This window comes from Balaenoptera ricei, chromosome 1 (assembly GCF_028023285.1).
Source record: "Balaenoptera ricei isolate mBalRic1 chromosome 1, mBalRic1.hap2, whole genome shotgun sequence".
Taxonomy (NCBI): domain Eukaryota; kingdom Metazoa; phylum Chordata; class Mammalia; order Artiodactyla; family Balaenopteridae; genus Balaenoptera; species Balaenoptera ricei.
Window position 1 is genome coordinate 168,811,765 of NC_082639.1, and position 13,285 is coordinate 168,825,049.

The window sequence follows — 13,285 nt, forward strand, 5'->3', positions numbered from 1 at the left end:
CTAACATGGGAAAGGAAATAGCCACCCAAGTCCAGGAAGCGCAGAGTCCCATACAGGATAAACCCAAGGAGAAACACGCTGAGACACATAGTAATCAAATTGGCAAAAATTAAAGACAAAGAAAAATTATTGAAAGCAGCAAGGGAAAAACGACAAATAACATACAAGGGAACTCCCATAAGGTTAACAGCTGATTTCTCAGCAGAAACTCTACAAGCCAGAAGGGAGTGGCATGATATACTTAAAGTGATGAAAGGGAAGACCCTACAACCAAGATTACTCTACCCTGCAAGGATCTCATTCAGATTCGATGGAGAAATCAAAAGTTTTACAGACAAGCAAAAGCTAAGAGAATTCAGTACCACCAAACCAGCTCTACAACAAATGCTAAAGGAACTTCTCTAAGTGGGAAACACAACAGAAGAAAAGGACCTACAAACACAAACCCAAAACAATTAAGAAAATGGTAATAGGAAGATACATATTAATAATCACCTTAAATGTGAATGGATTAAATGCTCCAACCAAAAGACACAGGCTTGCTGAATGGATACAAAAACAAGACCCATATATATGCTGTCTACAAGAGACCCACTTCAGACCTAGGGACACATACAGACTGAAAGTGAGGGGATGGAAAAAGATATTCCATGCAAATGGATATCAAAAGAAAGCTGGAGTAGCAATACTCGTATCGGATAAAATAGACTTTAAAATAAAGAATGTTACAAGAGACAAGGAAGGACACTACATAATGATCAAGGGATCAATCCAAGAAGAAGATATAACAATTATAAATATATATGCACCCAACATAGGAGCACCTCAATACATAAGGCAACTGCTAACAGCTGTAAAACAGGAAATTGACAGTAACACAATAATAGTGGGGGACTTGAACACCTCACTTACACCAATGGACAGATCATCCAGACAGAAAATTAATAAGGAAACACAAGCTTTAAATGACACAACAGACCAGATAGATTTAATTGATATTTATAGGACATTCCATCCCAAAACAGCAGATTACACTTTCTTCTCAAGTGTGCACGGAACATGCTCCAGGATACATCACATCTTGGGTCACAAATCAAGCCTCAGTAAATTTAAGAAAATTGAAATCATATCAAGCATCTTTTCTGACCACAACGCTATGAGATTAGAAATGATTTACAAGGGGAAAAACATAAAAAACACAAACACATGGAGGCTAAACAATACGTTACTAAATAACCAAGACATCACTGAAGAAATCAAAGAGAAAATCAAAAAATACCTAGAGACAAATGACAATGAAAACACGACAATCCAAAACCTATGGGATGCAGCAAAAGCAGTTCTAAGAGGGAAGTTTATAGCTATACAAGCCTACCTCAAGAAACCAGCAAAATCTCAAATAAATAATCTAACCTTACACCTAAAGGAACTAGAGAAAGAAGAACAAACAAAACCTAAAGTTAGCAGGAGGAAAGAAATCATAAAGATCAGAGCAGAAATAAATGAAATAGAAACAAAGAAAACAACAGCAAAAATCAATAAAACTAAAAGCTGGTTCTTTGAGAAGATAAACAAAATTGATAAACCGTTAGCCAGACTCATCAAGAAAAAAGAGAGAGATGACTCAAATCAATAAAATTAGAAATGAAAAAGGAGACGCTACAACAGACACCGCAGAAATACAAAGCATCTTAAGAGACTACTACAAGCAACTCTATGCCAATAAAATGGACAACCTGGAAGAAATGGACACATTTTTAGAAAGGTATAACCTTCCAAGACTGAACCAGGAAGAAACAGAAAATATGAACAGACCAATCACAAGTAAGGAAATTGAAACTGTGATTAAAAATCTTCCAACAAACAAAAGTCCAGGACCAGATGGCTTCACAGGTGAATTCTATCAAACATTGAGAGAAGAGCTAACACCTATCCTTCTCAAACTCTTCCAAAAAATTGAGGAGGAAGGAACACTCTCAAACTCATTCTATGAGGCCACCATCACCCTGATACCAAAACCAGACAAAGATACTATAAAAAAAAGAAAATTACAGACCAATATCACTGATGAATATAGATGCAAAAATCCTCCACAAAATACTAGCAAACAGAATCCAACAACACATTAAAAGGATCATACACCATGATCAAGTGGGATTTATCCCAGGGATGCAAAGATTCTTCAATATACGCAGATCAATCAATGTGATACACCATATTAACAAATTGAAGGAGAAAAATCATATGATCATCTCAATAGATGCAGAAAAAGCTTTTGACAAAATTCAACACCCATTTATGATAAAAACTCTCCAGAAAGTGGGCACAGAGGGAACCTACCTCAACATAATAAAGGCCATATATGACAAACCCACAGCAAACATCATTCTCAATGGTGAAAAACTGAAAGCATATAAAAATGGGAGTGAAGATGTAAGATACTTTTATCTTTCTAATGGGGAAGGTGAGAACCTTGTACAACTTCTTCCTAGCACTTATACTTTTAACTTTTAAATTCCTTATTTCTGTGTTTAATGTTTGTCTTCACCAATAGACTCTTAGTGAAGGCAAGGACTAAATTTCTTTATTCATTATACTCAGTACTTAGCACAATACTTTTAAATATAATAATTTTCCTTATTGGAGATTAAAAACAGAAAAAGGAAGTTCTTTTTTTCTTTCATGCTTCTTTATTTTGACTAATGAAAAAAATACTTATTAATTATATACTATAATCCAAACATGTTCCATACCCTTGATTAGGATCACAGTCTAATCTACAAGAGGGAAAGGTACCCAGCATTGAGATCTACTTCTGTAATTTTGGGGGCATTTCTTTCCAATTTTATTTCTATTCATAGGTAATAAAATTGGGATAGTTTTATAAACATTGATATCTAACCAGCTTTTCTAACCAAATATTTTAAGTCTTTTCCCCATATGTTGAAACATTTCTTTTAAACCTGATTTCTAATGGCTCCATTGAAGTCCATTATGTGGAAGCTCTGTAATTTAGTTAACAATAATGTTAAGCTGGAATGTATGCTCCATGAATATAGGAATTTTTTCCCTGTCAGTTCACTGCAATTCCCCAGCACCTACAACAGTGTCTAGTACATAGTAGGTGCTTAATACATAAAAAATGAATGAAATATTTAGGTTGTTCTATTTTTTCTATATTAGAAATAATGCTCTCCAAAGCATTTTTGTACAAAATGCTTTCACTGTATTTCAGATGCTTTTCTAAATAATTACTTCTAGAAGAAACTTCTAGAAGAGGACCTTGCTGGTTGAAATGATATGGACAAACATGATTTCAGAGTCATTTTCTCTATGAAATAATGTTATCTGTGGCTTTCTTTTTTTTTTTTTCACACTTCAGTTTTATAAATTTTCTATAATAATATTCTAAAAGAATCAAAATAGTTATTTTTTTTCTTTTAAGTGCATTTCTTTTATTCAGGGAGCAGTTAGTGATCTTGTGCCTGGAATATAGGGTTTTTGTTGTTGGTAGTGAAAGAAGAGGATTGAAAGTTTTCTTGGGCAGATGCAGTGAATGATTTGGTATGCTATTCTAAGGAACGTTATTTCACAGGAATGGGAGTCCTATCAAATGTTAATAAGCAGAGTAGTGATAGAATCAGAATGATAAGAAAGATAATACTGATAGTGTAGAGGAAGGATTTGGTAGAGAAGAGACCAGAGGGAGGGAGATGCTGGATTTCTCACTCTCTAGCCTCCACGTCATTCAATTAATCATTGATTTTTTTTATCCTAAGTATTTCTTGAATTTCTTCCTGTCTTCCTTAGTTAGGTCCTCAGTATCTTTCACCTCAGCTACTGCTGTAACCTTCTCATTTCTTTCCCTGCCTCAGAACCATTCTCCACAGAGCTATTAAAGTTATGTAGCTACAACCAAATATGAAGAATGGTTCCCTATTATCTACATTTTAAGGTTCTAGTTGATTAGCGTGGCATACAAACTCTTCCATTATTTGGATCCTTCACTTTGATTTCTAGCTATTCCCTGCTGTGACGAAAACCTTTCCTAAGAAAGAAAACTGCTTATTATCCCTGATTGTCTTCAGCCCTCTCCCCCGCACAGATAGCACTTGCTTCTGTGCCTTGCTCATGCTGCCCCCATTTCCCAAAATACAAAATATTCCCTCTCTCCAGTCAGACCCCCCTAGGTCCCCTTTTTCTGGGGCTCACTGTGTAAGACTCATATGTCAATAACCTCTTCCAAGAAATGTTAACATAGATATTCACGGATTACATACCTCCCTCCTTTCTCCTGCCTTTTGGCTTAGGAATCTCTCTTCTGTGCTTTTTATAGGACCTTGTTGTTACCTTTCCTTTCATGTTGTACTATAATTATCTGTTTAGTTATGTTTCCCACACTGGACTGTGAGATTTTTGAGAGCAAGGGCTCTTTTATTTCTTTGTATTCTCAGCAGTTAGTGTAATGTCTGACATATAGTAAGGTGGTCAAAAAGGAACCTATTGTCATTTTTCAGATGAAATAATGAGGGCTTGAACTAGGCCAGTGGGCAAGAAGGATGGGTGGGATAGACAGACTGTTAAAGAAGTCACTTTGGATGTCAGTGATAAGTTAAAGGTAGAAATCATGGATGACTGAGGTATGCAACCTGAGTAAATGAGTTTAACGTGCAGGTTTTTGACTTCTTAAATTTGAAATATTTGCTGAACATTCTAGAGAGATGACTAATAGGTAACTAGAAGTATGGGTCTACCTATTAGGAGATAAGGATTTAGGAGTCATCAGCGTAGAGATATTAATTAGGGCATATGGAATAGATAATACAGGTCAGGAAGGAGAGGAGATATAAAAAAAGTGGAGTAGAGATCCTTGGGGAAAATCATTTAATAGGTTACAGAAAAAAGAATAAGTAGGGAAGTATATTGATTGTCAGTGATGTCCAATAATGAAGAGAGGTTGAAACAGATGAGAGTTGAGAACAATGTATTTTATTTGGAATTTGGAAGGTCATTATTGATCTTTGAGAGAGTAATTTCAGTCCAGTAGAGGGAAATAGCAACTAGATTGAAATAGGTGATTGAAAGAGGCTGAGAAACAAATGATGAACAAGTGGAAAAAGCAAGCATATAGTACTCTTTACAAATGTGCTTTATGGAGAAATGATACCTTGTGGAAAAAGGGATGTGATACCACTTTCTTGAGGGGAAGGTAGGATGGCAATAAAGTTTTTGTTTTATGTTTTGTTTTTGGATGGGAGATGGTCGTGGAAAAGTTTATCAATTGGTGTTCAGGAGCCATAAGAAAGAAGGCTTGAAGTCCAGAAATAAATCTTTAATGGAACAAGGGAAAGAAGAAAAGGAAGGGGAGAGTCTGGCGTTAAGATCTCAGATGATACTGTTATCCTTGCAAGTGGTGGGGACACTTCTTCCTTGGGCTCAAAAGGAAAAGAAGTAGGGAGAAGTAGAAATATAGAAACATTTAAAGGTGGTATGAGGGAATGTGAAGGATCTATTTTCTGTGAAGTAGGCTACCAGGTCATTAATTGCAGGGTAAGGTTTGGATAGGTCAGGGATAGGATAGATGGTGGTGGCAGGGGGGCACAGGTTATTTTACAAGATTGGTACAGGACAAAGGATTAATGGTGAGGCTGCAGATGGATTTAGGGCTCAGTTGAGATTGAACTATGGAAAAAAATAAAGCAATAATATAAATACTTAAATAATATGTGTATTTGTTTATATATTTTTTTCCATAAAAGGGACTGAAGAAAAGGACAGGGCCCTGGAGAATTGCTTATAGTTACTCATTAGGATTAAGTGAGGCAGATAGTTAAGGACAGTGATATTTGCTCTATAGTCCTAATGCTTGGAAGAATTGAAGAATGAGTGCAGGGTCGGGAGTGGGCTGCTGCAGACAGCAGTCTGGCTGTCAGTGGACTGAGAATAAGTCCTGCCTGGTCATAGGCCAGTGTGATCCAGAGTCAATTCAGAGTATTTAATGCATGGCTGATAATATTTGAGATTTAGTATGAGAAGGTGCCTTCCTTCCTTTTCTTTTCTTTTCTCTTCTCCTTCCTTCCTTCCTTTCTCTCTCTCTTCCTTTCTTCCTTCCTTTCTTCCTTCCTTTCTTTCTTTCTTTCTTTCGTTCGTTCTTTCTTTCTTTCTTTTCTTTCTTTCTTTCCTTCTTTCTTCCTTCCTTCCTTCCTTCCTTTTTTTCTTTCTTTCCTCCCTCCCTCCCTTCCCTCCTTGTCTCCTCCCTCCCTTCCCTCCTTCCCACCTCCCTCCCTCCCTTCCTTCCTTCCTTTCTCCCTCTCCTTGCTCTGTATGTATATCAATTAAAGTATGTAAAATAAAAGCAACAAATAGATTGTAGATAATTTACTCTATTTTAAGACACAGTGAATTTTGTACAGAAAAGTAGTATTGGCTGGATTATGAGCTCTTACTGCTTAGTTATTCATTCCTGGTTAAAATATCTCTGGTGGCCTTACATACCCTGTAGTAGTTATCAACTAATAGATTTCAAAAGGCAAAGACAGCCCTAAAGAGATAATTTTTTTTTCTCCAAAGTATTTTGTCTTCTATCAGGAATTTGTCATTAGGTATTATACAGACCCAGTGGATAGGTTCATCTCTGGCATGGATATCTGACAGAAACGGCATTTCTCTCAATTATGCTTTTTCGTTAAACAAAACAAAACAAAATGACTCTGAAAATGAAAGCATAATTTATGTACCTCCTATAAGAAATGCGTAAATTATGGGAAATAATAAAGGAGCAAGATATAATTGAAAATCAACAGCTCTACGAGTTAAGAACCTTCTCTCTACGACTCAATTGTTGTCAGTTACTGCTTAACTTAACGCTGGGTTTTCCTTTTTGCTTTCAGGAAAACCTTTAACTTACGCCCTGGGTGTTGCCTGTCCACAGTTTCCTGGTGGCTCACCGCTTCTGCCTGCTCCAGCCTTGCTCCGGCAGCTTCAAGGCTTCTGGGCTTCAGAGCTTGTTGTGAAAGCTTGCTGCTTTGGCCTGCTACCCCTGCTTCAGGTGTCAAAAGCTTTTAATTAGCTTGCTTCCTCTAATTACCATAACTAGGCCCTAATGTGTCTGCATAACCTAGTCTTAGGGTCTGAAAGGAGAATTATTTTTAGCCATTCATTCTTCCTTAAAAACTCTGTACCCTGGCTCTCCTGGGAGTCAAGGGAGAGTGAAAGAAGTTTGAAGTTATATTGCATGATTCACCTTTGATAGCCTCTGTATATGGGCTAGTCTTCAGTACATAGGGGCACACTGGCATGGGCATACTATATTTTTATAGCCGGTGTCTGCTCTAATTGGTCAATGCCCATGCCGTACCAATTTCTAAATATTTTGACTATCACTACTATATATATAAGTTACAACTCCATAGAGAGGATACCTCTAGCTGGTTTAGTGAACACTTTGTAGTGTTTTTAGTTTGCTTGTTAAAGAGACTCAGTATTTTTTTATTAAATATTTTGAATGCAGACTGATCACTAACAGAACAGTTTATAAAAAACAAATACAGTGATTTCCATACAGATGAACAATGATCACCATTAACATGGCAATAGGAATCAAGACTATAGGCATGATGAGTGGGAAGATCTCTTCAAGAACCTGGAGAACTATTCAGTACTCATAGCAGTAAATAATTCTAGCTCTGTCATCAGGTAGTGAGGACTGTAGAACCTACTTCAGAGCGGTGTAGGAATTGATTTTGGCAGTATATGCATTGTGCTCAGCCCAGTGCCAGTCACAGTAAGCTGTCTATAAATGAGTGTTTTTGTTTATTATTATTAATGATAAGTGATGGTAGACATTACACAGCAGAGATAAAAAGGAGACAAAGACACGGAGCAATAAATAGTGAACAGTAACAATACACAAAAGATAATAAAAGCTAAGTTGTGAAGTTGAGACTTTAAAAGCCATACATAATTGTTAAGAGAGCAACGTGAGCTGGAATAATCTGGTACACACTTAAACCTTAAGATACAGAATTGTATCTCTTTTATCATAATGCCTTATTTTTGAGTTTCAGTATCAATTTAGTAGTGTACTTGAAGCTGAGGATATTGATGCCTTTCAACTTTCTATGTATATACACTCATATAGATTACAAATCACTCGTGATTTATTCAGTAAATATTTATTGCATACCTATTGATTCCCAAGCACTGGGCACATACTAGTGAACAAATGAGAAAAAGATAATACCCACCCACATAGAGCTTATGTTCTAGTGAGTGAGGCAAACAGTAAGCAAAATACATAAATAGAATATACAGTTTGTTAAGTAAAAAGAGCTAAGGGGAAAAGGAAGCAAAGACATGGGATAGAAAGTGTGGAAGGGCAGAATGACATTTTAGGGAGGGAGTGAGAGAGCAAACCATGTAGCTATAGGGGGGAAAGACCATTTGAGACCTACAGAATAATAAGTGCAGAAACACTAAGTTGAGATTGAACAAGGTGACCAGTATGTTTGGAGAGAGTGATCTAGGAGGAGAGTAATATGAGATCTGGGAGACCACGATATGTTGGACCATGCTACTTAGGAGTTATAGCAAGGACTTTGACTTTTACATGGAGAGAGATCAGAAACTGAAGTTTTGGAGCAGAGTGTCATGATCTGAGCTAGTTTAAACAGAATCACTGTGGCTGATGTTTTGAGAACAGATTTTGGGCCGTGAGAGCAGAAGTAAAGAGGCTAGGTAGGATAGTCCAGGCAAGACATCATGGTAGATGGGAATGGTATGGACTAGAGGAGGAGGTATGGCAAATTCTGGATATATTGAATGTAGACTAGATTTGTAGGACTGCATGCCAGCTGCTTCTTGGATATTGAAATTCTGTTTAATATAGTATGATCATTCCTAAGTTATATGTTGTATCTATAAGTCATGATTCTTAAATCGTGTTTAAGAACTCATTCATTTACATTTGTCACCTACTGATTTTTCTGTAGCGTTTGCGGTTTTTCTAACATCATAGTGCTTTTAATATGCTGTCTTTAAAGACAGCTCTATATTTGGTGTTTTTAAAAACATGTCTTTGTTCTGTATTAAATTTATCATCTTCCCATCCATACTAAGTGTACTTTTCATTTTGATCAAATTATATAAGAAAGGACATTTTAACATACTAACCTCTTATATGTCAGTTAGCTGTGGTTCTTGAAAATCTAGAACCTGAAGTTAGATTTCTAGGAGAATCTTCTTCTCCTTCTTCTTCTTCTTCTTCTTCTTCTTCTTCTTCTCCTTCTCCTCCCCCTCGTCCTCCCCCTCGTCCTCCCCCTCCTCCTCCTTCTTCTTTATGAAATGAACGTGAAAATGATCTGTAGTGTTAAAGGAGAAAAGCAAGATCAGTTTTATTTTATCACTTCATCAACTTCATATTCTTGTCTCATCATGTCATCAATTTGATAATTTAAGAATATTTTCTGAACTGACTTTTAAAAAAATTGAAGTATAGCTGATTTACAATGTTGTGTTGGTTTCTGGTGTACAGCAAAGTGATACAGACACATATTTTTCATATTCTTTTCCATTATGGTTTATTACAGGATATTGAATGCAGTTCCCTGTGCTATACAGTAGGACCTTGTTGTTTATTTTATATATAGTAGTTTGTATCTGCTAATCCCAAACTCCTAATTTATCCCTCCCTCACCCCGTTTCCCCTTTGGTGAACTGACATTTTTATTTCACCACATCCCACCTCATTCCAGAAGAGTTTTTAGGCAGCTCATGAAACTGTTGTAAGATAGCTTTGAGAATGTTTTTCACCCTGCAGCAGCATGGCATTCCTGATTATCACATAGATGTGTAGTATGGGTCTCATTTTGGCCATTATCAGCCACACTATAAATACCTCAGTAATTAGTGGTCATTTCATGATCAGGATGAGGTATGGTATTCCATACTATCCCACCCCATGCTTCAAATTTTATATGTTCTGTACAGAAAATGTAGAAAGGGGAATAGAAATCATATCCCCTAGAAATACCTGATTTTTAAAATGTTTTGATGCCTGTCTTTCTCAGAATAATTTATAATAATAATAATAATAATTTCTTTAGTATTCTGATGTTTAATGGTGTGTTTTGGCATGGATTTCTTTGGGTTTATTCTGTTTGGTGTTTGTTCATCTTCTTGAATCTGTAGGTCTATGTGTCTTGCCATATTTCGGAATTATTTTAGACCCTATTTTTCTAAGTACTTTTACAGACCTGCCTACTTTCTTTTCTCCTTCTGGGACTCTGATGATGCGAGTGTAAGATCTTTTGTAAATCATCACACAAGTCCCTGAGGCTCTGTTCATTTTTGTTTCCATTCTGTTTTTTCTTTCCTGTTATTCAGATTGGTTAATTTCTACTGTTAGACCTTCCAGTTCACAGATCCCTCTGATCCCTCCTTTGTGCTGCTGAATCTATCTACCAATATTTTTATTTTATTAATTTATAAAATTCCCATTTTCTTCTTCATTAATCTTCCATTTCTTTGCTGAGACTTTCTGTATCTTTGCTCAGGTCTTCTATTTATTCATTTGTTTCAGATATGTTTATAATTGCTCATTGAAGCATTTTTATTACACTGTGTTAATATCTTGTCAGATTATTCTGACATCTCTGTTATTTTGGTGTCAGCATCTATTGATTTTCTTTTCTCATTCAAGTTGAGATTTTTCTAGTTCTTGGTAGGATGAGTGATGTTTGATGAATGACTCTGGATCTTATTTAAACCTTCCATTTTAGCTGGCTTTTCCTGACACCATTCCAGCAGTGGGAAGGGGATTGCCATCTCCTTACTGCCAGGTTGAGGTAGAAATCCAGTTTCCCCACTTGACCTTCCTTGACACCCAAGGAAGGGCTCCTTGTTATTCTTGGAAGGAAATGGGAGTTCCAGCCCCCTGACTGGTTTCCACTGACACTGTGGTAGAGGTGGCCTTCTTACTGCTGGGCAATGGTGAAAGTTCTTACTCTTTTCTGATACCACCCCAGTGGGGAGAAGGGGGAGATCCTCATTAATGCTGGGTGGAGATGGAAGTCCTGGTTCCCCATGTGGTCTCCACTGACACTGTGTGTGGGAAGGGGCTTGTTACCAGCCAAGGGGGTTGAAAGTCCTGGCCCCCCTTCTCTAATTACCCTCGTGGTGTGTTTGGGCACTTCATTAAAACCTCATGTGATTGGAAATCTAGTTCCTCACTTGTCTTTCGCTGACACAGGTGGTCATCGGGCCACAATGTTTTCTGTGGTGTTTAACTTGAGCAGAATGGTTATTTTCTAAAACTTTTCTGTCTTGCTAGTTTGCCCCCTTCTTGGTTCTTTGGCTAGAAAGAGTAGCCTTTTGTTCAGGCTTTTGTTTTCTGCTTCTGTTGGCATTTCTGGGTTGCTGGCTTCTTCAGCTCTAAGTCTGTGAAATAAGAACCAAAAAGAAAACCCAGGGAACTTAACACTGTGTAGTTTCAATGTTCCTGACACACTGTGTCAGGTTCCATTGTCCCTGGCCAGTCATCCTTTTTCTCTCCAATTTCAGACTTCTTAGTTTATTTTACATATAACGTCCAGCTTTGAAAATATAAATCTGATCACATCACAGCTTCAACATACATACTTAAATGTTTTCAGAGGATCCCCGTTGCCTCTGGGATAAAATTAAAATTTCTCAATTCTGATTACAGGGTCCTTCATTATCTTGCATGTGTTTTCCTCTCTAGGTTTGTCTTTTGTTATTACTCCCTCACCCACTGATCCCAGACATGGTGAACTACTTTTAGTTTCACCTAATCACCTCCAGGTTTTCACATATTTGGTTGTTGTTTTTTTATGTAGTCTTCTTTTTCTTCACCCCCATTTCATTCATTTTTTTCATCCATCCATCTGTCCATCCATCCGTCCATCCATCCATCCATCTAAACATCTATTTGTTTCTTTCTTTCTTTCTGCTTGTTTGTTTGCTGGAAACACTCTTCACCTGGTAAATTTCTACTCCTCTATAAAACTTTTCACCACTGACACATTTTTAAAATTGCTTTACTTCCCTCGCCTTACCACTAGACTATAAGCTCCTTGAAAACAGGGACTTTGAGTATTTTATTCATTGAAATATCGAAGTGCCTATAATGATGCTTGGCACATAAAAACCCCTAAATCAATATTTGTTGATGAATGAGTGAATGAATGACTAAATGAAACCTCACTCTTGGAAATCTCTGACCACTTCCTAATGTATCTTCCTACGTTGTGTCTTTACAGGCAATTCCCAACACGCTCACATCTCTTACATACAAATAAATGGTCCCTGGCATCACCCTAATTGGGGAGATTGATTACCATTAAATTACTGGTTGAAATGCCCTTCCTTTACTTTATTCCTACCTTCTCCCTAAAGTCAGTGCTTATAGGATTACTCTACTCGTTATTTTTTATCATTTCCCAGAGGTGGAATAGAATCAGTGAAAATAATGTTGTAAGAAAGGCTGTATCCCTCTTTTTAGTATTCTTCCTTCCCAAGCACTGTTTTCTTGATCATGTGTTAGTCCCAGTGATACTCTAGATTTTATTCCATCTCCTCAATATCATTCATTAATTCATTTTTAATCTTTTTTATTGTGGTAAAAAATACATAATATAAAAATGATCATTTTAACCATTTTAAAATGTACAGTTCAGTGACATTAAGCACATTCACAATGCTGTGCAATCCTCTCCACCATCCATCTCCACTTTACCCATTAAACAATAACTCCTATTCCTCCCCCCCACTAGCCACTGGCATCCACCATTCTACTTTCTGTTTCTTAGAATTTGACTACTCTAGGAACCTCATATAAATGGAATCATAAAATATTTGTCCTTTTGTGACTGACTTCTTTCGCTTAGTGTAGTGTATTCAAGGTTCATCCATGTTATAGCATGTGTCAGAATTTCCTACCTTAATACAATATTCCTCAGTATGTATATACCATATTTTGTTTATCCATTTATTTATAAATGGACTCTTGGGTTGCTTCCACCTTTTGTTTATTGTGAATAAAACTGCTATGAACATGACTGTACAAATACCTGTTCAAGTCCCTGCTTTCTCTTCTTTTGGGTATATAATAAGAAGTAATTCTTGGGGCCTCCCTGGTGGCGCAGTGGTTGAGAGTCCGCCTGCCAATGCAGGGGACGCGGGTTCGAGCCCTGGTCTGGGAAGATCCCACATGCCACGGAGCAGCTAGGCCCGTGAGCCACAATTACTGAGCCCGCGCGTCTGGAGC